Here is a 27,166-nt window from a genome sequence, read left to right as displayed (position 1 = left end):
CGGTGTTGTTGACAGACGACGACAAAGGAGACAGACGGTTAAAAGCAACTCCCAAGTCGGACTTATATGCAAACGGAGAAAAAGTGTAGGGTTATAGGTTTTGAAATATAACAGCAGCAGTTCCGGGATAAATCAAAGATTGACTCCTGATCGTAATGCCATGACGAGCACAACACTACCAATTGTGCGGCTTTTACATATATTGTGTGACTACTCAATGGCAAATCCTGATAGAAACAAGTCAGGAATAAAAACCCATCGACGCAGGTTCTCTCCTCTCTCCCACACCACCACACACACACACACACACACCAACACACACACCACACACCACACCACACACACACACACACACACACACACACACACACACACACACACACACACACAATCTATCGATTGAGAAATAATAGCTGTAGCACTGTAACCCAAGTGAATGAATAACTTGACCTTGTGGGTATTGGTTTGCACCTGCAAAGCAGAGAAAAGCTGTGGAAGCTTGGCGCTGTCCAACTTGCTGTCCTGAAAATGCTCCAGAATGGAGCGCTACTGCATTTTGTCTGGTCCATGGTCCACCTGAAAAACGTTACACAGAGAAGCGATTAATTTGGCTTGTCACTGTCCACTGGTCCTGAAAAATGTTCAAAAGGCCTATGCAATGCATAGTTGGCTTTCCAGTGTTTCGTCAGAGCCTATGCATTTCGAATGGCATTTACAATGGCCTTTAGTTCTGCTTTTGACAAGAGCCATGGTTCATATCATTCACAGCTGATGACTCCACGTAATTACTTTGATGGGGTTGATAAGATGACATACTGTACCTTGCTAGGAATTAAGATGACATACCTTGTTAGAATTATCAAAAACGTGCACAACAGACAAGTTGTCATGGAAATTTATTGCCTTGGATTTGGAATGTCATATTTTTCCCTTTGAATTAGGGGTTTATTCACAGTTGAAAACAACACAGAGCATCCCTTGATCAGCGTTACATTTACCTCTAACGTGGCATATAGACCACCCACGACACTGTCTTTAATGTTGTAGGAGCTCTGTACATGAAATATCGGACTGACATTTGCTTATGGTTTCACACATAGTACATGCATACATGCATGCACTCAGAACACTTAAACCACACACACACACACACAACACACACACCACACACACCACACACACACACACACACACCACACACACACACACACACACACACACACACACACACACACACACACACACGACACAATAGTATTGCACACTCTACACTCAAAACTCAAAACAACAACATCTATAGTTGCTATTGCCATATTTGTTATAGTTGGTTGCTAAAAATCGAATATTTCTTCTGCACTTTTGAGTTCACATCTTTACGTCTCAGGAGTTTTGCCACTCACCAAACCCCAGGCCCATATCCCTAAAATAGTTCAACTTTAGCCAGGCAGAAAATGATCCCATGCCCCCCTATTAGAAGTGAGGAGCTGACTTGTCCTGCCTGGAAAGCTGCTGCGGGTGTTTGCTAGACTGACAACCACTAATGGCAGAACTCTGAGGGTAGTAGGGAGACGTGCTGGAGATAATTCTCCATCTCCCGTGTTATCCACACTGGCCATGGGCCTGTCATACAGCCTGGGCTCTCTGGCTGAGCTGTGAGAGAGAAGACAGATTCCAAATATCCAGCAGCGCCATCCGTCATTATATTCCATGATGATTTTCTCAATTCCTCCAAGTAGAGGGCATGGGGATGGAGACAGATCAGTCATAGAAGAGAAGAGCAGAAGAGAGAGAGAGAGAAAGAGAGAGAGAGAAGAGAGAGAGAGAGGAGAGAGAGAGAAGAGAGGAGAGAGAGAGAGAGAGAGAGAGAGAGAGTTGAGAGAGCAGAGAGAGGAGAGAGAGAGAGAGAGAGAGAGAGAGAGAGAGAGAGGACGAGAGAGAGAGAGAATCGAGAGAGGAGAGAGAGAAGAGAGAGAGAGAGAAAAGAGAGGAGAGAGAGAGAGAGAGAGAGAGAGAGAGAGAGAGGAGAGAGAAGAGAGAGAGAGAGAGAGAGAGAGAGAGAGAGAGAGAGAGAGAGAGAGACAGACGAGAGAGAGAGAGAGAGAGAGAGGAGAGGAGAGAGAGAGAGAGAGAGAGAGAGAGAGAGAGAGAATATGAGAATATGAGGTGTTACCACCCGGGCCTTCCTCTACTCTAATGAGAAACAATCTATATCTGCCTATCTGCTAAAGGTTACCTGTGCAGTCAGCAGTCAGCCCAGCACCACATGCTACACCATCCTCCTCCTCCTCTTATAGACCACCTCATCAAACCTCAATTCAATTCTCATAAGGCCATTCCTCTGACAGCAAATGCCAGTTTAATTGTCCTACACTTGGGCCCAGGAGGGTGCAATCCACTGGTGCCTGTGCAAATGTGACAAATGCAATGGTGCTGACAAAAATGCACTATAATTAAGTTAAAGGTTGATGATTCAAAATAAGAAAATTATGGATAAACTGTGAAATATATACAGTATATATTTTTTTGCTAATGCACAAGGGGAGGCAGGTATTTCATAATGTTCTGATTCCTCCTCAGATAATTGTATATTCTTGTCCAGGCCTGATGTGATTTGGATTATTCCTAAGTGCTATATTTTGCTTATACCTCACCAGTTTACTCCCCTAATCGACAGACAAATTACAGTAATAGAATCTGAGCTTGGCTTGACTTAAGGTTCACTCAGGACCTGATATTGATATACAATTCAACAAACTCCAATAATTCCATCAGCACTGATGGCAGGGTTTATAACAGAAACCGTAAAACAGGAGAGGAAAATAAGAGTTCACACTCTGAAGTTAACAGGATTCCGAAGGAGCGACCTGAAAGTGTTTAACGAGGTGCAAGGCCTCTCATACTGTCATCGGGTTAATATGAAGAAGCCATGACTGATGCTGGGGCGTGAGCATGGTTTACTGCGCTGACAAATGACTTGGGTAATATTACTTTACAGGGCCTGTATTCATAGAGCCTCTCYGAGTAGGAGAGCTGATCTAAGATCAGGTCCCTTTTGTCCATGTAATGTTATTCATTATGATTTAAAAGGCAACATTGATCCTAGATGAGCACTCCAACCCTAACCCTAGCCAGATCATAGTGCATGTGTGGGAGGGAAATTCTATGAACATTTACATTGTACTTTCCAGAAGGCTTCCCGACTTGACTTCTTCATAACACCAGACAAGCTATGCATAACATGCAAATTATGGTATGCTCTACAGATTTGAAGACTTTGAGTTTTTATATAATTGACATTTTAAGTAGCACCACCTCCACTCTTACAGCTAGTTTAATCTCCAGCCATCCTCGTTTAATCTCCAGCCATCCTACTTTAATCTCTAGCCATCCTAGTTTAATCTACAGCCATCCTAGTTTAATCTACAGCCATCCTAGTTTAAACTCCAGCCATCCTAGCTTAATCTCCAGCCATCCTACTTTAATCTCCATCCATCCTTGTTTAATCTCCAGCCATCCTACTTTAATCTCCAGCCATCCTAATTTAATCTCCAGCCATCCTACTTTAATCTCCAGCTGTATGTATGTATGTTCTTTACAGAGTAGACTYCATTGCCTTCAAAAGGTATTCACACCCATTGACTTTTCCCACATTTTGTTGTATAACAGCCTGAATTTTAGATTTCGTGCCACTGATCTACACACAATACCTCACAATGTCAATATACACGTATATATATATWTTTTTTTWAAGTCTTACAAATTAATACATTTTTTAAAGCTGAAATGTCTTGAGTCAATAGGTATTCAACCCCTTTCTTATGTCAAGCCTAAATACGTTCAGTAGTAAAGATTTGCTTAGCAAGTCACATAATATATTCCAAGGAATCACTCTGTGTGCAATACTAGTGGTTAAAATTATTTTTGACTGATTAACCCATATCTGCACCCCACACATACAATTATCTGTAAGGTCCCTCAGTCGAGCAATGAATTTCAACCACATATTCAACCACAAAGACCAGGGCACTTTTTCAATGTCTCGCAAAGATGGGCACCTATTGGTAGATGGGTAACAATTWAAAAAAGCAGACACTGAATATCCCTTTGAGCATGGTGAAGTTACTACTTTGTTACGCGCAAAAGTTACGCTTTCGATGGTGTATCAATTAGGGTTGTACCATTGTACCATTAGCTAGATGTTGGCTAAAGTTAGCTAGCTAGCTAACTCACTAACTTTAGCTATTATTTTTGTCTCTGTCACACTAGACCTGAATCAAACAATGAAACCAGTGTCCAAACGAGTGAAGAACAATATTCAGACGTTTTTCCTGCGCAATGTGAGTTTTTCTTAGTTACTATAGCAATGTAACATTGTCGATCTGTCAGTTTCCCTAGCTAATTCCTTACTTTTCACACTGGCACGGTATAAACAGCTCTACAGGCTTTACTGTCATGGTGCACAGTCAGTACACAACACTATGCTCATCATGTCTTAGCAAGATCAGATGGTGACAGGTGTCCCTGCAGTGTCAGATAGCCAGGGAAGACCAGTCTACGGAGCTCATGTGAATTTTGCAGTATATTATAACAATCAGTGAATGGATACAAAGTTCCATCTTGAGTTGATGGGTAGACTACAGTCTGGGATCTGGGAATAATGATAATTTCAATTATTGAACCATTGATTCTATTCTTGGATAATATATTGTATAAATGTACAACAAGYTATTTCTTTGTCATGCCGCATCTGAGCAGGATCAGATGGTGACAGGGGTCTCATCAGGGTCAGGCAMCCAGGGAAGACCAGTCTGTGACAGCGCAGAGGTGAACTTTTGCAGATACAACACTTTATTCTCTCTGACAAACCTCTATAGTTTTTTTAGGAAGACCTGGGAGACTATATTGACAATGATGATGATGATGATGATGAATGGATACAGATATGTTAGAATGCCCAGTCATGATCATATACTTTCAGACAGAAGTGACTTAAGTTTTAAGACCATCCATAGAACATATTATATGCCAGTTAAACTGAATATCATGCACTCATCAATGTCATTATTCTGCTGGAGGTGTAAAACACAAATACTTACATGTAAGTCCTGGTGCACGTAGGCCAATGGATTCATCTTAATAATACTGACTGTATTGATGTGCCYCTGATCTGGTTTTGCATCTCTAAATGCCCAATCAAGTATCTAATGCCTCAATCTGCATCATCACATCTTCTCTCCAACAGGAATATTGCTGGAGCTGAACAGGTCTCTAGCCATTTCAAAAACAGCAGCAAGCAGCAGCCAATCTAACAGCAGCACTCTCTTTTTTCACTCACTGCTCTCGGCGAACTATGTCATTTTAAAGAGAATGTAGGGTTTGTTTGTTTCTCTCTCTTGTCGAGAGGAACATAAAAACATTTGCGGGATACAATGGGAAAGGAAAACAGAGACAAGCCTTGAGACACTGTTGTTCTGTGTAAATCATTAAGCAGTGATTAGGATGTGGCTGAGGGCTTTTTGATGAGCTTCTCGGTGGGATGCTGGGATGTTGTGCGGAGCCGCTCGCCTATGTAGCATCCCACAGTGGTGCAACCCTCCCCTTGTAGCTTGACAGCTACTCCCACTGCAGTCATTGAACACTCTCTTTACCTCTCTCGTTGCGGCTGTCTCACGCAATCACTTTCCCTGTCTCTCACCTTCTCTGTCTCGTTCTCTCTCTCTCTCTTCTTCTCTCTCTCTCTCTCTCGTTCTCCTTCTCTCTCTCTCTCTCTCTTCTCTCTCTCTCTCTCTCTCTCTCTCTCTCTCTTCTCTCTCTCTCTCTCTCTCTCTCTCTCTCTCTCTCTCTCTCTCTCTCTCTCTCTCTCTCTCTCTCTCTCTCTCTCTCTCTCTTCTCTCTCTCTCTCTCTCTCTCTCTCTCTCTCTCTCTCTCTCTCTCTCTCTCTCTCTCTCTCTCTCTCTCTCTCTCATACACTCCAGGTTATGTCTGTAATTCTTGTGTGGGTCAGTGGCTGGGTCTACAAAGAGACTTGATTTATTATTTTTCCAAGCAGATTACATTGATGACATTTTGCTTGACATTTCATTCCAGCCCTTCTCCCCATTCATCTGCTTTGGCGCAGCAGAGCGTCTTTGTTCATGTGCTTCCTGGGCCATCCCTGGTGAAATCACCAGGTTTTACTAATGAACTATTTGCACTGAGATGAAATTGTAATCATCCCCGGCAGGAGAGTGAGTGAGTGGGCGTCTGGGCTTTAAGGCTGTGTACATTACTGGAGCTTACCCCATAGGTGCTGTCCATGGTGCCGAAACTGGCTTCCCCCACAAGATCTGTCCATGGTGCAGAAGCGGAACCGTACTGTAACAAAACAGAGTCGTCCTCCAATATTGAAGGAAAGTTAAGCCCAGTAACCAACTCTGACAGTACAGTTGCAAGAACAGTAAATCTTACTTAATCTTGCAAAACGAAGAGGCATTTAATTTGTTTTATATATGATAATAACATCACTGTTATTTCTTGGCACTATGTATCAAACCAATATTAGATTTTCAAGAAGTGACTTATTGAAGCTAAACACATATTTCCAAGGTCATGCAGTACACGATAAGTTATAAAAAATATTACATAAATAAGATGTGAAATTACACCTCTATGTCACATTCCACAGAAAACAGCACCAGTTTTGAAGATCTTAMGAGTCATTCACGTCTTTGTTGTGCATTTGTAGTCCAATCTGAGACAGTAATAGATTACTTAACAAAGACAAATTAATCTACAGAGATTTACTGGAAAATGCAAAAATGGTTACGACTAAAGAACWAATTATTTTCCCTGGATACATATTTTACCCTCATTACCATGGTACGAGTATGTCATCGTAAGTAAGTAGCAAGTAGTATGATGAAGTCTGGAAAACGGTGACGATGGCTTCACATGCCAGCTCGCTGCATGTCTGAAAAGTCTCATTGTGACAGTTCCCTCCTCTGAAGTTCCGCTACACACACTAAACAAACGTATTTTTGTCAACAGAAGACGTTGAGCCGTGTTTGAAAGCGGTACTGGAAAAGCGAACCGAAGGTCTCTTTTCTAGGGAAATGCTGCGGATGTGACAGGCACAAAGAGATGCCAAATACTGTAGGGGACCTGTTAGAGCTGCCTGAGCAGATGGTGTGTAATGCTAGTGGAATGCCATTCACATTCCCATGATAATGAAGATACAGTACGTGCCACAGTAGAGAATGTTCCCAGGTTTAAAGAAATACCTGTAAGAAGGACCAAGTTGGAGCACTGACTAAAATAGTTTTCTAATGTATGATCTGTGATGCCTCTACTGTAAAGTGTACTGTATGTGTATACACGGTGTATATATACACTCAAATCCATTATTTGAATAGTTATCTGAGATGTTTTTCTTTATTATGTTCTAAATAAGATTAGGTTTATCTTCACAGGTGATGAGGTCATAGGAGTGATTAAGACTGCTAATAATATCTCTCTGGAGAATGAACACAACACAATGTATCTGGGTATTATTTCTTCTCCAGCAGTGTTATGGTCTGAAATGTTCCTTCATTGCATTACTATGATTAGATGGTCGTTACAGTATGGGGGGCCAGGTTGGGAATGACCCATTCAGGGGCTATAAAGTACGGGTACAGACCAAACTTCATCCAGTGTCCAGAAAATGGATTTGCGAGATATGCAAATATGCACATATTTAATGAGATATCACTGCATTTGCATATGTTAATACAATATTTAAATGAAGGAAATACTAAAAAGTATTATATTTGTGTGTACAATTAACTGGTAAATGTTGTGATACGATTAAGGGAAGAAATATTACCCTATGAGGGTGTGGTGCCTGATCTTAAATGAGCATCAGTATTACATTGGTCGGGGATCTGTGGCGTGGAAGTCTCTGTCATTGAGAGAGCGGCCGCAAATTGGATCAGTCAGGTCCCCTGGAGCTGTGTGAAGCTAGAACACACACACACGGTACAAACACACTTGCAGACGCACACACACAGAAGCATACACGTTCATGCACTCACTCACTCACTCACTCACTCACTCACTCACTCACTCACTCACTCACTCACTCACTCACTCACTACTCACTCACTCACACACACACACACACACACAAATACACACCACACAGACGCATACACACTTCATGCACTCACACACACACACACACACATACACACACACACAATGAGTGAAAGTCACTAGTGTAGTGCAGTTTCTCTTGATCCTCTCCCCACCCCTAAGAAAAAAAACTAGTCTAATACATCAGCCACTCACAAAGTAGAGACTACCAATCACTGTCCATGGTTCTGAATTTGTGATGTCTATGCGGCTGACTATCGATAGACTATCAGATTATGTGGTGCTAATGCTTGTAGTAGCCTATAGCTTTGCTTTAATGGATACATGTTTGTTTTTATTTGGTTGTCATTTTCTCATGTCAAGCCTAACGTTTATGTTTCATGAAGCTATAGGCCTATCGTGTCACAATGCTGCTATTTAGATGCTGGCTGGTGGCAATAATGTATTTACTTGTTCAGTGTCACACCAGCCTTTGCTTTGGCTCCACCTCCTGTCCAGCTCAGACTTTCGGTGTCGCCGGCTTTCTAGCTGCTGCCGAACCTACTGCTGGCAAACGCCCTTCACTCATCAAAACCGGACTTGTCTCGTCATTATCATCACACCTGGTTCCAATCCCAACTCTTTCACTCTATACTCCCTCTGCCATTCGTCTTTGTCGGTAATTATAGATGTTACTTGTTTTCCTGAGAGGAATCTCTCCTACTATTTCCTGAGTACTTTATATTTTGCACTTTGGGTTCGCCCTGTGCCTTTTTGTTTATGAAGATATATTGTGAGCACAACAGCGTTTGGGTTTCATTCCACTTTGTTCTATGGTGTATAAATGAATTCAGTAGTTCTAAACCTGCGACTGCCTCCTGCCTACACCTCTCTACGTCAGTGACATTCAGTAATTAAAGTGGGAAATTCAAACATTGCAGATTGCAAAATTAATTTTGACGTAACATCATACTAATCAAATCAAATGTATTTGTCACATGCGCCGACTACAACAGGTTCGAACCTTACAGTGAAATGCTTACTTACAAGCCCTTAACCAACAACGCAGTTTTAAGAAAATACCCCCCAAAAAGTAAGAGATAAGTATAACAAATAATTAAAGAGCAGCAGCAAATAACAGTAGCGGGGCTATATACAGGGGGTACCGGTACAGAGTCAATGTGCGGGAGGCACCGGTGTCAAGGTAATTGAGGCATTTATATACATGTAGACAGAGTTATTAAAGTGGCTATGCATAGATAATAACAGAGTAGCAGCAGTGTAGAAGGGGGGGGGGGCAATGAAAATAGTCTGGGTAGCCATTTGAATAGATGTTCAGGAGTTTAGAAGCTGTTTAGAAGCCTCTTGGACCTAGACTTGGCGCTCCGGTACCGCTTGCCGTGTGGTAGCAGAGAGAACAGTCTATGATCAGGGTGGCTGGAGTCTTTGACAATTTTTAGGGCCTTCCTCTGACACCACCTGGTATAGAGGTCCTGGATGGCAGGAAGCTTGGCCCCGGTGATGTACTGGGCCATACGCACTACCCTCTGTAGTGCCTTGCAGTCGGAGGCCGAGCAGTGATCAGTAATCAGAAAACAATTTATAGTATTTTTAGTATATGCAACTGTCCTGTTGGCCAATAGCCTAACTTAGCAGTCCTCGCGCTTTCTCGCAGCTTGGATAGAAAATGTGTGCTGCGTAAAACTAGTCTGCCCTATCTATTGTCAAATAATATTAATCAGTCCACTTTCAAAACAATAGCTTACTAGGGATTGTTTCATTATGCAGACAATGTAGTCTAGACTACTAGCCTATCTATAGCTACAGTATATACAGTATTAGCTGGTAGCCTATTTATATTACACATTGGAACTCTGACTCCACACTGTCAGGGCTATCCGTCTCATCACTCGTAGGCTTACCAGTGTTCACAGACAGAGGGTGGCTCTCATGAGCGCTTCTGGGCATCTGGCAGTCATCAGCTTGGTTTTCTGGGAGAAGAGGAGGAGGAGAAGGACGGCAGGACTCTCAATAGAGGAACTGTCACTATTCTCAAGGGGAGGAAGAAGAGGCGGAGCAAGGCTACTGTCATTGCCGGCCCGGGCAGTGAGGACTCTGTCTGGACRGGGAGGCTGCTAGTACTAGCTGCTGCACAGGTAGGCCTACCAGCTTCCACTTGTAGTGGTGTTTTGTCAGTCTAAGGCGAGGTGGTAGCTTTGCTGATGTATTAGGTAGATTTGGTAAGAGCTTGATCAGATAAAGCTTTTTTTGCAGCGTTTTTGTGCACCACTTGGTCTTGCCTTTTGTTTATCCATCTTGAACAACGCAGAGTTCATGGGCCCTCCACCTTGCAGGGTTTCTGATACGCCCATGGTGAAAGTGAAGACGTTTCTCTTTATTATGTTCTAAATAAGATTAGGACTATCTTCACAGGTGATGAGGTCATAGGAGTGATTAAGACTGCTTATAATATCTCTCTGGACACTTGGAGAAGGCACACAACACAATGTATCTGGGTATTATCTCCTCTCCAGCAGTGTTATGGTCTGAAATGTTCCTTCATTGCATTACTATGATTAGATGGTCCTTACAGTATGGGGGGCCAGGTTGGGAATGGCCCATTCAGGGGCTATTAAGTATGGGTACAGACCAAAGTGCCAACTGCAACATTGCTTCAACTCCCATTGGTGTTTTTCCTCTCTCTCAGCCCGGTCAGGGCACATGTTGTGGACTCAGCATTCTTAACCCACATCACACCAACTGACACCCGCACCAGCCCCTCTCTCCTTGACAGTTCGGGTCTGTAATAGAGACAGGAGAGATAGGGGTCTTAAATGTGAGTGATGGCCGAATGACAGCTCAATATCATAAACAACCAACAGCAGGCCTGAATGTTATTGGTGAAGGGCTGCCCAGCCGTGTGCGGCCAAATCATTCGATCACACGGACCAATCTCCCCCTGCTCTAATGTGATTAGTGTGGATCTCCTCTGCCTGCTTCTTTGTTATTGGCTAAGTGTAATTAAATTAAATGAGCATCAGTAGCGCACTGGTCAGGGATCTGTGGCATGGAAATCTCTGTCATTGTGAGAGTGGCTGCAAATGGGATCAAGCTAGACCACACACACATCCACACGTTCATACACTCACACACACAACAAGTGAAAGTGCTCTAAGCTTTGTCTCAAACTCGCAGAGATGATGACAGAAGATACATTTCATGTGTAATCTTTTAAATAAATCTTGATTAAGCTACACAGATGAACTGTAAGACCTTGTGAGCAATTTATTTAAGACATCAAATCAAATGTTATTGGTTGCATACACATTTATCAGATGCTATTGTGGGTGCAGTGAAATACTTGTGTATCTAGCTCCAACAATGCAGTAATATCTAACAATTCACAACAATACACACAAATCTAAAAGTAAAATAATGGAATGAAGAAACATATAAATATTAGGAAGAGCAATGTCGGAGTGGCATTGACTAAAATACAGTAAAATAGACTGCAGCATTGCGAGGGTTAACACGTTTAAATGTCTTACTCACGTTGGCCACGGAGAAGGAGAGCCCACAGTCCTTGGTAGCTGGCCGCATTGATGGCACTGTATTATCCTCAAAGCAGGCATAGTTTGTCTGGAAGCAAGATGTCGGTGTCTGTGACGTGGCTGGTTTTCCTTTTGTAGTCCGTGATTGTCTGTAGACCCTGCCACATACGTATCGTGTCTGAGCAGTTGAATTGTGACTCCACTTTGTCTCTGTACTGACGTTTTGCCTGTTTGATTGCCTTACGGAGGGAATAACTACACTGTTTGTATTCAACCATATTCCCAGTCACCTTGCCATGGTTAAATGCGGTGGATCGCGCTTTCAATTTAGCCCAAATGCTGCCATCTATCCACGGTTTCTGGTTTGGGTAAGTTTTAATAGTCACAATAGGAACAACATCCCCTATACAATTCCTGATGAACTCAGTCACTGTGTCCGTACATACATCAATGTTATTCTCAGAGGCTACCTGGAACACATCCCAGTCCGCGTGATCAAAACAATCTTGAAGCATGGATTCTGATTGGTCAGACCAGCGTTGAATAGACCTTAGCACAGGTACTTCCTTTTTAATTTTCTGCCTATAGGAAGGGAGGAGCTGTGATCTGATTTGCTTTGAAACACAGTCTGCTATTAGAAAATGTAAGATGCATCAGAGAAGAAAATAACCTATCACTTTTCACAAGAGCATCCACCTGAAACACTTAATGTTGGTGTAAAGTTGTTCCTAGCAGCTGAAGATGTATAGCAACAGAGGAGTGATTACTTGACATACATGGTTGGTATACCTGGTTGACCCCACCATATTTCCCCCAACAAAATATAACAGTGTGTCTCTTTCCATGGACAATTGTGAAATATGCAAAGAGTGTGATTCATAAGGTCACAGTCTGTTTTGATTTGCATTTTGAAACTGTTTTGAAAACGCAGCAGAACAACAGAGAATAAACAATCAGCTTATTGTTATCAGCAGATCTGTCCTCTTGAATAATGCAATGCAATACTGTGATGATAAACCTGAAGAGAAATTGAACATGCATAAACACTTTTTCATAGGCGCACGCTTTAATGCATTACTGCAAAGTAAACAATAAACCGGAATTGGACTTCTTCAAGTGGGCAGTGCATCGATTGTGTGATTTTTGATGCAACCTGCCTGCTTTCTTAAATGTTTTTACTCAACAAAGTAAACTGCAGCTTCTCTCTGCCCTCGAGGTCGGGACAACCACATCAATCAATGTCTTTGATTGTGGAACACATTGTAAAAGCCGAGAAGTTATTAGCAGGCAAAGTCTACAGAATACACTTTCAACTTTTCAGAGGAAGTGTTTTAGATGTGTAAAAGCACTGTCAGTAAACAATGACCTTGACTATGGAAGAACACACTCAAAGGACTCCATTTAGTATGAGAGAGAGAGAGATCGGCCCATATGTAGACGTGCTCTATTACCATATCCCTTCCCCTTCCAAGTCAATGAGAGTTCTGGTCACCAAGTGGAAGCTTGTAGTGGTGTTCACTCATACTGCATTATGTGTTATTTACACTGATCGATAACTACATTGTAATGCTATATAGTAAATCATGCGATGCTAAGTAAGTGTTCAGTTTTTAAAGCTATCCAGATCAAATGTGTGGACAAGTATCATCCTATGTCGATGTCAGATATAGATATTGATCCATGTTAACTAGTATGGCCTTCAGAAGAAAATTGTATGTGTTTAAAGGTGGAGCAATTTAACATCATAGCTGCGTTTACACAGGCATCCCAATTCTGATCCTTTTTCCACTAATTGGTCTTTTGACCAATCACATCAGATATTTTCTCACCAGCTCTCTTTCAGAGCTGATCTGATTGGTCAAAAGACCAATTACTGAAAAAAGATCAGAATTAGGCTGCCTGTGTAAACACAGCCCGATATACACAGAGGGAAACGCTTGCAAAAAAGTCCTATATGAATCCTGTAGGAATTTAGCATAGGCTTCAGACATCAATACCAACAGAACCCAAAATATGTCAGGGATCCCACCAGTGGTTCTTCCACAATTCACATTCTCCTTCGAGCCATGACCACATTGGAAACAGCCAGCAGTGGCAGTCTTGTCAGATTGTCATTTTTATAAGCAGGAAGTCATCCCGGTGTGTATGATGATGTCATATTGCTGAGTCTATCTTTAGTATCAGAACCAACCCCCAAAAGTATAGCCTACATTATCTTCCAGAATTCACATTTGGGCATAGTAATATTACATATAATATATGTTGTTTATCAAACGCTTATATCCAAAGCGACATACAGTCATGCGTGCACACATTTTACCTATAGGTGGTCCTGGGAATCCTGGCATTGCAAGCACCATGCTCTACCAACTGAGCTACAAATGACCACTAGAAAATCAAACTACCCATGGTGATGTCTCCAGGGAGCAAACATGATTAAATCCAGATTAATTCATCATTGGATGACATTGGACCAGCTGTTAACTCAAGTGGAACTTTGATTGTTAAAACTGTCCAGCAACAAAGAGCTTGCCAGCTGCATGGTTAAATGTGTGTGCTCACTCACTCCACCAGCAAGGTTTCAGGTAAACCGAAATCGATAGCTAAACTCAAAATGATCCCTATGTAAGATAGTACATTAATTATAACTCCTCAGACACTGATAGGCTACATTAAGCTGGTGAAAAGAGCTTAATCCTCAACTCTTCCACAAGCAGCTGTGCCAGATTAGCATATTTAAAATCTCCACGTTATTATTGTTTGGGCAGCCCCCCTTGAGGATAACCTGATTTAAATCTATGTTCATGCTGGGCGAAGCAGAGGAGCACTAAGCTGCTAAGAAGATTGGCAGCACTTCGGAGTTTGATGAGGACACTTGGTTAAGCAACCAACCTGTCCCCGCCCAATGACAGAAATGTTTTCTTCAAAAGCCAATTTAGGATTTTTACTTTGAAGTAAACACGTGTTTCAAGTGAAGCCCTCAGGGGTATTGCACACAATTTACACCACTAAAAAGCACAACATTACACTAGAGACTAGAAACTGCTTTGCTTTCTATGGTTTACCCACTTTGCAAGACTAAATGAACAGAATTGCTCAAACATTTTGTTCAACCATTTTGCATGCTGCAAGGTAACCCCCAAGGAAACTGTGACTATCTGGCTGTGCTCGATGGTGTTACTGTATACAAATCTGATCCCAGACCAGTCCCGTACCAAGGTTACTAAGGAAATCCCTGTGTCCCTGACCCAAGGACCCCCCTTTAGTGACTCCATAATCAGTTTATTTTCATCAAGTTTTCAGTGGAAAATAAGAGAAAGAAAGTAAGGCCATTGCAGTACCAACGGGATCCGCTGTCATGGTCTGGTGAGTTTGATCTGGTGCCCAATGTTGCAGTGCAGGCAGCGAGTATATGGTCATCTCAAAATAATCTTTTTTAGAAAGACATTGCAGCATGTCTATTTTCTGTAGAAATATAGAGCTGTATATTTGTTTTAATAATACCTCCACATCACTACTAAACAGTGATAAGGAACCGATGTATTCATGGCCAGGCAGTTTTTCCAACTTATTTCATTGACTTTCTAAGAACAGTATAATATAATGTGTAATATAATGGACAGTTGATTCTTCAATGAACTTTGTGAAGGAGAAAAAGTTCCCTCTGCAGGCCACTTGAATAGTTAGAACAGATGCTGATATGGTTTTGCTCCGGGTATTGGGAGACTATTTGTGAGGTGTTGCATAAGCCATTATGTAATCAAATGGTTTGTTTGTTTGTTTGTTTATAGCTGTCGCTTTTTTCTAAGCCAATGACTAAGGCATACAAACAGAGCAGCACTACCTGCATTATTCTACCCACAATGATTCTGCGGCTGCTGTATTAATTTGTGTAACTGCTCAATTAAAACCGCTGAACCCTCTGTCCTCTGTGTTATATTTGGATCCCGCCCAAACAGACGCCTCTGTTTGGAGAGTTGAATAAATAAAAAGGCAGATCGAGCAAATAGTCTCCAACTCAGAGAATTGGGAATCCAGAGTAAACTCATTGGGCAAATACAGCTTTAGCGGAACTCTGAATTAGTTAGCTAGGAACAGACGTGTGTCTACAAGATGGCTGAGTTTGTCAAAACGCGAACAGGCAAGGAGACAGAAATACCCTCTTGTGTTCTTTCTTTTCACGCTGTGCAGAGGGTCGGAAAAATGTATGTTGACGGCGGAGGGAGCATTGGAATTCCAAGCAGGAAGTCTTCCAACCGATGCTGAGAGCTCAGCAGCCAACCAATGCACAGTGATGCATTTCCAGGAGAAGCATCTGTCATAGTGATACATTTCACTGTGACCCCAACCGGTGAACAACAGCCACGTTACGCCATGATCCACCATCTCCCCATCTCCATCCCCCTCCTCCTCTGTCCGCCACTCATCCCTCGCTCATCCCCCTTCCAATCACAGTCAAGCCTGCGGCCGGAATAGACTTCATGAAGACCAATATTGTAGGCATCCCTCTCAGAGCCGGAAACAAGGGGATAGGCCGGGTCAGACGTCTGTTTTCAGTAACAAACAGTGCATTCGGAAAGTATTCAGACCCCTTCACCTTTTCCACATTTTGTTACGATACAGCCTTATTCTAAAATGGATTAAAGCGTTTTCCCCCTCATCAATCTACACACAATAACCCATAATAACGAAGAAAAAGCTGTTTTTTATAAAGTTTAGCAAATGTATACAAAATTTAAAACAGAAATATCTAATTTACATAAGTATTCAGACCCTTTACTCAGTACTTTGTTGAAGGACCTTTGTCAACAATTAAACACTACAAGCTTGGTACACCTGTATTTGGGGAGTTTCTCCCATTCTTCTCTACAGATCCTCTCAAGCTCTGTCAGGTTGGATGGGGAGTGTCGCTGCACAGTTATTTTCAGGTCTCTCCAGAGATGTTAGATTTTGTTCAACTCCGGGCTCTGGCTGGGCCATTCAACGACTTTCAGAGACGTGTCCCAATGCCACTCCTGCGTTGTCTAGCTGGGTGCTTAGGGTTGTTGTATTGTTGAAAGGTGAACCTTCACCCTAGTATGAGGTCCTGAGTGCTCTGGAGCAGGTTTTCATTAAGGACTAGTCTCCCAGTCCCTGCCGCTGAAAAACATCCCCACAGCATGATGCTGCCAACACCATGCTTCACCGTAGGGATGGTGTCAGGTTTCCTCCAGAGGTGACACTTGGATTCATCAGACCAGAGAATCTTGTTTCTCATGGTCTGAGTCCTTTAGGTTCCTTTTGGCAAACTCCAAGCGGGCTGTCATGTGCCTTTTACTGAGGAGTGGCTTCCGTCTGGCCACTCTACGATAAAGGRCTGATTGGTGGAGATCTGCAGAGATGGTTGTCCTTATGAAAGCTTCTCCCATCTCCACAGAGGAACTCTGGAGCTCTTTCAGAGTGACCTTTGGGTTCTTGATCACCTCCCTGACCACCTCCCCTATTGCTTAGTTTGGCTGGGTGGCCAGGTCTAGGAAGAATCTTGGTGGTTCCAAACTTCTTCCATTTCAGAATGATGGAGGCCGCTGTGTTCTTGGGGACCTTCAATGCTGCAGAAATGTTTTGGTACCCATCCCCAGAACTGTGCCTAGACACAATCCTGTTTCGGATCTCTACGGACAATTCTTTCCACCTCATGGCTTGGTTTTTGCTCTGACATGCACTGTCAACTGTGGGACCTTATATAGACAGGTGTGTGCCTTTCCAAATCATGTCCAATCAATTGAATTTACCACAGGTGGACTCCAATCAAGTTGTAGAAACATCTCAATAATGATCCATGGAAACAGGATGCACCTGAGCTCAATAGCGAGTCTCATAGCAAAGGGTCTGAATACTTATGTAAATAAGGTAGAGATTTATTTGATTTGATTACATTTGTTTTTTTCCTCATCAATCTACACACAATACCCTATAATGAAAAACCAAAAACAGGTTTATTAGAAATGTTTGCAAATTTATGAAAGATAATTCCTTAAAGATGTGAAACCCCACCTCTTTAAGGAATACCTAGGATAGGATAAAGTAATCCTTCTAACACCCCCCCCCCTTAAAAGAGTTAGATGCACTATTGTAAAGTGGTTGTTCCACTGGATATCATAAGGTGAATGCACCAATTTGTAAGTCGCTCAAGAGCGTCTGCTAAATGACTTAAATGTAAATGTAAATTTATGTATTTATTTTATTTATCTTTCATAAATTTGCAAACATTTCTAATAAACCTGTTTTTGGTTTTTCATTATAGGGTATTGTGTGTAGATTGATGAGGAAAAAAACAAATGTAATCAAATTTAGAATAAGGCTGTAACGTAACAAAATGTGGAAAAAGTGAAGGGGTCCGAATACTTTACGAATGCCCTGTATTGACTCTGTGGCAGATCTACAGTACAGAACCAACAACCAATAACATGATGAGTCACCTTGGTGGTGCTGTGCTGCCATGTTTGGGTAATGGGTCTCTGCATCAGAGAATTGATTGAAAACCCAAAAGTAGTGCAAGTCAGTATGGATCCGTCATTCCTTACTGCGCTGCCTGAAGGAGAACACATTGAGTTAAAATGGGTTGAAGTCTCAGTGTGCAGTGACATAGTCCCTACTGTTTTTCTGGTCTTGGGGGTCTTTCATAAGGTAACTAAGAAAGTACCCAAACATGTACAGTACACAAAATTAATATGGATTCTATTTACATAATTGCTAAGAAAAGCGTGTAGTCTCTGATCAGCCTCCCTCTCTTTGCCCTGCAGTCTTACCCATCAACAAGGGTATCATTAACCAGGTAAGGGGTTCGCCAGAGCATACCTTGCTTAAATGATTGCGTAAGGCAGATACAAATTACAGAACAATTCGAAATTGTTAATCATCCCTTCCTCTTTTAATTGCCCCTGAGGACCATCAGTGAAATATGACTATGTGTAATATTATGCACTTCAGTCACTTTTTAATTGAAATGAAAACTACAGTTTAATTAACAATTGACCAAAAGAAAATGTGTTTTATTGATTTGTTTACCAGGGCAAATGTCGCTCTCTGCATATGTAGCTACGCCTCTGAAAAAGCTATCCTCTGAGAGAAGGAATAGAAAGCCTAACAGTCATTATGTTTCTAAGTGTCTTGTTGTGAATAGCTTTTTGGGAGAGCAAGGTAAACAGGAAACAGTCAGGGGTTCAAATGGGGTACAAATGGATTCTACAAGGCTGGATAATGGGTGTATTCCACTTAAAGGTATTATTATTTTAGATTGTAACAATTATTATTGTATACAGTATATTATTTTGTATACATTGCCAGATGCACTAGGTGTCACTTTTGTACATTATAACTTAGAATAGCCACTTAATGGATATTTGTGTGACTGTATTGCCCTCAAGGCATAGGCAGTACTGGATATGCTCCGGAGGACAGAAAGTGTCCCTGTGAAAGGCGTTCTGAGCGGTAAATCAGGACAACAATATATTGCAACCAACTGTAGCCTATAATTTCAGTTGGGCTGCAACAGCTTGCAAAGTGGCAAAGGCCAGCAACAGCAATGCTACCTGCTTTTACTGCTTTTCCACTCTGAACCAAGCACATCACAGGATAAATGGTTGATTCCAATGCTCTGCATTGCAGTGCATACACTATTTCCCCCTACATATTAGTGAAGCGGGTGGGTGGGCAAGGTTTATCAGAGATCTCCACCATGCAAACAGGCGTGGGTGGGAGAGCACGGCTGAAGTGTGAGATCTCTGCCACCACAGGAGCTCATAAACACACAATAGCCACAATACACACACACATATACACAAACATACTGGCTGCGCAAATACACATGCATGTGCTATCCACATGCACACAGATGTACAACATGGAGACTCGGTCAAACATGTACATGCATACACGTAATCACAGCAATATAGTTATAAATGAACAGTACAGTGTACTGTTCATACACACTCTCATTGAGTAGAAAACGTATTTATTTCTCTCTCTCTCTACACACACACACACACACACACACACACACACACACACACACACACACACACACACACACACACACACACACACACACACACACACACACACACACTGCCTAGCTCGGGTCTGTGGGCTCCCAGCCGTGGGTAAGTGGGCAGGAGCTCTCGCTCACCCTGCCACGTCTCCTCATTAGAGCCAAAATTAGCTCACCCTCCCGTGCCCTCAAACATGCCCTTTACCTCTCTCTTCTCCCCCTCTCCCTCTCTCCTTCTCCCAGCACCCCTCTTTGATCATTGCCACAGAGGGGCTTTGATTGGGTACACACAGTAGCAGTGGTTAGGGCAACGGACTGGGTGAGTTCAGGGGGTTGCCCGGTCGAGCCCCAAAGTGAGGTGCCCTGGCTGAACTCCCTTCTCCAGTCCAGCTCCCTCAATGATTTATAACCCTGGCCTGTATTTTATGACATTAACGGATTGTGAGTGTTTCATGGACCATGCAGGACGTGGAGATGAAGTGAAAGCCCAGGGGAGAACAGAACAGAGTGAAAGAGTTTCCTATCAATGCTAAGCCAGAATATAGCTTTTTTCTGGGGGATGAATGCTGGGCAGCAGCTAGATATGCTCCCAGTGACTGCAAAAGAGATAGAAAGAGCCTTTCCCTTTCTGCTTAGGCTTAGGTTCATAGAAATAAGGTTGAAAGCATGAGTGTGTGTGTGTGCGTGTGTGTGTGTGCTTGCGTGTGTTTGTGTTTGTGAGTATGGGTGTGTGCACATCTGTGCTTAGCCATTCATCATGGTTTTATTTCACAGCTTCCGTGAATAATATGCACGTGCATGCATCTGTTTACTGTCACCTTATCACGACTCCACTCTTTCTGTAGGGATTGTATTGTTTGTAAATCAGAACTGATCAATTTACTGTGACCACTGCTATGTACACTTGCTCTCAATATGCACATGTACTAATAAAACCAAATTACCCAGCAGTACCACCCAGAACTCTAAATTAACTGTTCATTGTTAGCACTTGTGATCCACACTTTAAAATTGAGGAGCACAATAAAACATTTACGAACACCAGAAAAGAGGATTCGTTAAATTGATTGATATGTAGCCTCGTGCGTATATTGGTCCTATATGAATTTGAGTTATATAAGTAAATGTTGTACCCTTAACAACGAATAGGTAACCCTGTAAATAAATGAGTTTATTATGAAAAGCAAAAAGGTTGATACAAATACCGATCATTGAAATTACAAAGTAAGTTGTGGAATATTAGGTTTCTACATAGTCAGTGCCCTATAATTTTTCTTTTCCTGTTTATCTAACTCCGATTGTGTTTTATCCCTATAGGCTGCGTCACCGACAACGACAACGATGAGACAGCCAATAGGGAGACACCTGGCAAAGTGGTGCCAGCACAACAACCCCAACATCACTGGGGCCAAGCTTCCTGACATCCAGGACCTATATACTAGGCGTGTCAGTGGAAGGCCCCAAAAATTGTCAAAGTCTCACCCAAGTCATAGACTGTTCTCTCTGTTAAGCCAAGTCTAGGACCAAAAGGCTCCTTAACAGCTTCTACCCCCAAGCCAGAAGACTGCTGAAAAACTAATCAAATGGCCACCTGGACTATTTACATTGCCCCCCCCCCGCACACTCGCTGTTTGTGATCTATTCATAGTCACTTCACAAATTACCTCGACTAACCTGTTCCCCCGCACATTGATTGGTATCGGTACTCCCTGTACATAGACTCGTTATTGTTATGTACATTTCTTGTGTTACTTCTTGATTGATTAGATTTTTTTTCTTTAGTTTATTTAGTACATTTCTTGAACTGCATTGTTGGTTAAAGGCTTGTCAGAAAGCATTTCACGGTAAAAACCTGTTGTATTCAGCACATTTAACAAATACAATTTGATTTGATTTGAAATACAGTTTTCTGTTTTTGTAGGCAAAAAAAACCTCTCAAAATCACACTTTTTAAAATAAAATAAATTTAAATAAAAAAAATAAAAAAATAAAGAATTTTGGATGTTCAAAGTCCACAACAATGCTTAACCACATTAACAGACAACTTTTGAGGTCTGGAAAAAATCAAATACTTTTTTATTTTTGAGTGTAGTTAACCTTTCATTCAAGTGTGCACCATTCCATATACGACTTTCTTAATTTAGGCTCTCTAGTCGGCACAATTCTATGCCAGAATGAGGACAGCCAGAGCCCGGTGCGGTGTATGGAATGTGGAATATGTCGCTGTATTCCTGATTATCTAGAAATGAAGAATGGTGAATCGAGAAGATTGGAATACTGCTAGTTTTTTATTTATTATTTTTGTCAGCATGTTAGGCAAGCCAAAAATATTTAACAAAATGATTTGTTAAAATATTGAATTTGGCCTTTACTACTTTAGCCCAGAGGAATGCATTGAATAACACATTCATAAATGGCAAAAAAAGACAGTAAAAAAACGTGTTGAAGTGTTTGTCCTATATCTAGGAGATCTAAGAAAGTTCAGGAAATATATACAGTACCAGTCAAAAGGTGAAGACATCAAAACTATGAAATAACACATATGGAATAATGTAGTAACCAAACAAGTGTTAAAAAACTTATTGTGAATAGGGGGCGCTGTTTTCACTTTGGGAAAAAATCGTGCCCAATTTAAATGGCCTCGTACTCTATTCTAGATCGTACAATATGCATATTATTATTACTATTGGATAGAAAACACTCTCAAGTTTCTAAAACTGTTTGAATTATATCTGTGAGTAAAACAGAACTCATTTGGCAGCAAACTTCCAGACAGGAAGTGAAAAATCTGAAAACGATGCTCTGTTCCAGGGCCTGCCTATTGAATTGCCTTATATTTATGGATTTGCATGCACTGCATACGCCTTCCACTAGATGTCAACAGGCAGTGGAAGGTGGAATGGGGTGTCTAGCTTGATCTGATGTCGAACAAGAGCTCTTGGAATGACGTGACCAGAATTTCCTTTCTCTACCTAGGCGCAGGAAGTACCTCCATGTTGTCTGATGATAAGCGTTCGGTATACACGGTTCTGATTTTATTTGATAGATATTAGAAAAACATCATAAAGTAGGTTTTTTCAACCGAGTTTCATCAGTTTATTCAACGTTTAATGGGACTTTTGGAGTTTTCCGTTCTATGCGTCGAGAGAAGATGGGCATGTTCGCGCACATGGCTAGCCTTGTGGAGCGAATTCGACAGGAGAGAAGGACATTCTAAAACCAAACAACAATTTATTCTGGACCTAGGACTCCTTGTACAAGATTCTGATGGAAGCTCAGCAAAAGTAAGAACAATTTATGATGTTATTTCGTATTTCTGTGGAAAATGTTGAGTCCTATTTTCCGCCCTTTTTGCGGGCGCTGTCTCGCTATAACGTAAGCTGTTTGTTATGGTAAAGTTATTTTAAAAAATCTAACACGGCGGTTGCATTAAGAACTAGTGTATCTTTCATTTGCTGTCCAACATGTTTTTTTTTGTAAAGTTTATGATGAGTTCTTTGGTCAGATTAGGTGAGTGTCCAAAATATCTCCGGACAATTTGGTGAATCGATGCTACATATTCACAATGTATAACCACGGTTTGCAGCTCAAAATATGCACATTTTCGAACAAAACATAAGTGTATTGTATAACCTGATGTTATAGGACTGTCATCTGATGAAGTTGGTCAAGGTTAGTGATTCATTTTATATCTTTTGCTGGTTTTTGCGATCGCTACCTTTTGCTGCTGATAAATGCATTTGTGTGTTTGGCTATTGTGGTAAGCTAATATAATGCTATATTGTGTTTTCGCTGTAAAACACTTAAAAAATCMGAAATATTGGCTGGATTCACAAGATGTTTATCTTTCATTTGCTGTACACCATGTATTTTTCATAAATGTTTTATGATGAGTATTTAGGTATTTCACGTTGCTCTCTGTAATTATTCTGGCTGCTTTGGTGATATTTTTGATGGTAGCTGCAATGTAAAACTATGATTTAAACCTCAAATATGCACATTTTCGAACAAAATATAAATGTATTGTATAACATGTTATAAGACTGTCATCTGATTAAGTTGTTTCTTGGTTAGTGACTAATTATATCTCTATTTGGTCGGTTTTGTGATAGCTACCTATGCGGTAGAAAAATTGTGAAAATATGCGGTTGAGTCTTTTGTTATTGTGGTTAGCTAATAGAAATACATATTGTGTTTTCGCTGTAAAACATTTTAAAAATCGGAAATGGTGGCTGGATTCACAAGATGTTTATCTTTCATTTGCTATATTGGACTTGTGATTTCATGAAAATTATATTATATGATATCCCTGTCGCGTTAGGCTAGGCTATGCTAGTCAGCTTTTTTGATGAGGAGGATCCCGGATCCGGGAGAGAGAAGCGGTAGAGGTTTTAAACAAGTCCAAATATATTTTATATGAGATTCTTCAAAGTAGCCACCCTTTGTCTTGATGGCAGCTTTGCACACTCTTGGCATTCTCTCAACCAGCTTCACCTAGAATTATTTTCCAACAGTCTTGAAGGAGTTCCCACATATGCTGAGCACTTGTTGGCTGCTTTTCCTTCACTCTGCAGTCCAACTCATCCCAAACTGTCTCAATTGGGTTGAGGTCAGGTGATCAACAAGCATCTGCGTAGCCAGGCGCTAAAATAGAACTTGGTTATATTTGTGACACTTGATGCGCTGAAAGTCCCGCGTCTCCCATCTCCTCATTAGTTTTTAGGAGCATATACCCACGTCGGTGATTGAAAGATGAACTGAGGTCCACACTCCTGTCCAGTTGGTCCTTCTTGCAGTTCCTACCACTTACACTGGCTGTCAACAGTCTTTAGAAATTGGTTGAGATTATTCCTTTGTGTAATGAAGAAGTACGGCCATCTTGAACGAGGGTCACTCGAGGTGTCCTGTTTGTTAGAGGCGCGTGACCAGAAAGCTAGCTACAGTTTGTTTTAATCCTGTATTGAACACAGATCATCCCGTATTCAATTTTATCGATTATTTACGTAACAAATATACCTAAAGTTGTATTACAAAAGTAGTTTGAAATGTTTTGGCAAAGTTTACAGATAACCTTTGAGATATTTTGTAGTCACGTTTCACAAGTTGGAACCGGTGTTTTTCTGGATCAAACGCGCCAAATAAATGGACATTTTGGATATATATCGACGGAATTAATCGAACAAAAGGACAATTTGTGATGTTTATGGGACATATTGGAGTGCCAACAACAGAAGCTCGTCAAAGGTAAGGCATGAATTATATTTTTATTTCTGCGTTTTGTGTCGCGCCTGCAGGGTTGAAATATGCTTCTCTCTCTTTGTTTACTATGGTGCTATCCTCAGATAATAGCATCGTTTGCTTTTGCCGAAAAGCCTATTTGAATTCTGACATGTTGGCTGGATTCACAACCAGTGTAGCTTTAATTTGGTATCTTTCATGTGTGATTTAATGACAGTTTGATTTTTATAGTAATTTATTTGAATTTGGCGCTCTGCATTTTCTGTGGCTTTTGGCCAAGTGAGACAGTAGCGTCCCGCCTAAACTCAGATTTTTGGATATAAATATGAACTTTACCGAACAAAACATACATGTATTGTGTAACATGAAGTCCTATGAGTGTCATCTGATGAAGATCATCAAAGGTTAGTGATTAATTTTATCTATATTTCTGCTTTTTGTGAATCCTTTCTTTGGTTGGAAAAATGGCTGTCTTGTTCTGTGAATAGGCACTCACCTAACATAATCGTTTGGTGTCCTTTTGTCGTAAAACCTTTTTGAAATCGGACACTGTGGCTGGATTTACAACAAGTGTATCTTTAAAATGGTGTAAAATACTTGATGTTAAATACTTGTATGTTTGAGGAATTTAAATTATGGGATTTCTGTTGTTTTGAATTTGGCGCCCTGCAGTTTCACTGGCTGTTGACGAGGTGGGACGCTAGCNCTTGTATGTTTGAGGAATTTAAATTATGGGATTTCTGTTGTTTTGAATTTGGCGCCCTGCAGTTTCACTGGCTGTTGACGAGGTGGGACGCTAGCATACCCTAGAGAAGTTAATGTGCATCGGCTCATCTTTTGTGATAAGAAAGTAAAGACCACTGTGACATTGAGTCTGGAGCGTCAGTCTCTGTTGAGCTGTCCTTCAGTTTTACTGAGGTATTTTTTTCAATATACTGTCACGTGCTGTATCCATGAAAAGGAACCAGATAGATGACTGAGATTGGCAGCATTATTAAATGCAATCCACTCCATACTGCATTCTGCTGGTGTCACTCACATTTCTCAGACCATAAAAAAGAGATGAGAAGTGAAAGGAAATAACATCTTGGGGAAAGTGAGCGGTATCATTACTGGAGTTATTAACATCTGGTCACATAATGTCCCTAATGGCGATAGCTTACGTGGCTTGTCTGTGTCCACAACACATTCAAATTGAACAATATATTTTTGTACAGTAAAATTCAATTAGTTCAATGACCTTGGACATACTGATATCTATTTGCACTATGGTTATATTATGACAGAATGAACCGATCGCAAATACAATTACAGTGAAGACTATCTGCTTTCAAAGCAGAAACTAATTGAATAGAGCCAAAGATAATTACACCAAAGATTAGGCTAGTTTTATCCATTTTCTTTTGTCCTTGCTAGGTTGACGTGCAATCTTGGGTGTGCACCACTGTGTTTTCCACTTCAGCAAGATCATTTCTTGTTTAATGGTAATTACATCAATTAACATGTCTTAAAGAGACATCGGCCTACTGTGTGCCAGGTTGAATTAAAAGCCTCAGCCTCGGCCAAGTCAAATTCTTATCAATTACCCAATCAATAAAAATGTTTGATTAATTTGCGATGCAGCACGCAGCGCCAGCGGCTTGGCTCTGCTTCCTGTTTTCTTCCTGCTTTTCCTTTTTCCTTTGTTGTCCAACGATTGATTACTTGATCAGTCTGCACCAGGAATCAGCCATTGCCAGTACATTTTTGTCATAATGCTAGAAATTAGCTTTAAGTCAACATCATTTGTTTATTCCAAGGGTGAATCTAGGGAAAGTCAGGTAAAATGATTCTAAAATAATAATAGTCTCGAGCACAGGTGTCATGTGGGGCACGTGCCCCTTAAGATTTGTCAAGTTATTACATTTTTCAGATGTTAAATTATTACTAAACTTTTTAAGCCCATGTTTTATCATAATTACAGTGCCTTGCAAAAGTATTCACCCCCTTGGTGTTTTTCCTATTGTGTTGCATTACAACCTATAATTTAAATGGATTGTTATTTGGATTTCATGGAATGGACATACACAAAATAGTCCAAATTGGTGAAACGAAATGAAGAAATAATTAGCTTAAAAAAAAATTAAACGGGAAAAGTGGTACGTGCATATGTATTCACCCCTTTGCTATGAAGCCCCTAAATAAGATCTGGTGCAACCAATTACCTTCAGAAGTCACATAATTAGTTAAATAAAGTCCACCTGTGTGCAATCTAAGT

At 41.0% G+C, this 27,166-nt stretch overlaps 1 long non-coding RNA gene across 1 annotated transcript in view; it reads left to right on the top strand.

Moving 5' to 3' along the window:
- LOC139026834 (uncharacterized) overlaps positions 1-27,166 on the top strand; it is a 405,332-nt gene that overhangs the window by 161,973 nt on the left and 216,193 nt on the right. The gene's annotated exons all lie outside the window — the stretch shown is intronic.

The sequence above is a fragment of the Salvelinus sp. IW2-2015 genome, linkage group LG4q.1:29 (genome assembly GCF_002910315.2).
Source record: "Salvelinus sp. IW2-2015 linkage group LG4q.1:29, ASM291031v2, whole genome shotgun sequence".
Lineage (NCBI taxonomy): Eukaryota > Metazoa > Chordata > Actinopteri > Salmoniformes > Salmonidae > Salvelinus > Salvelinus sp. IW2-2015.
The sequence above is the reverse complement of the archived record's forward strand: the minus strand, read 5'-3'. Positions and strand labels throughout refer to the sequence as shown.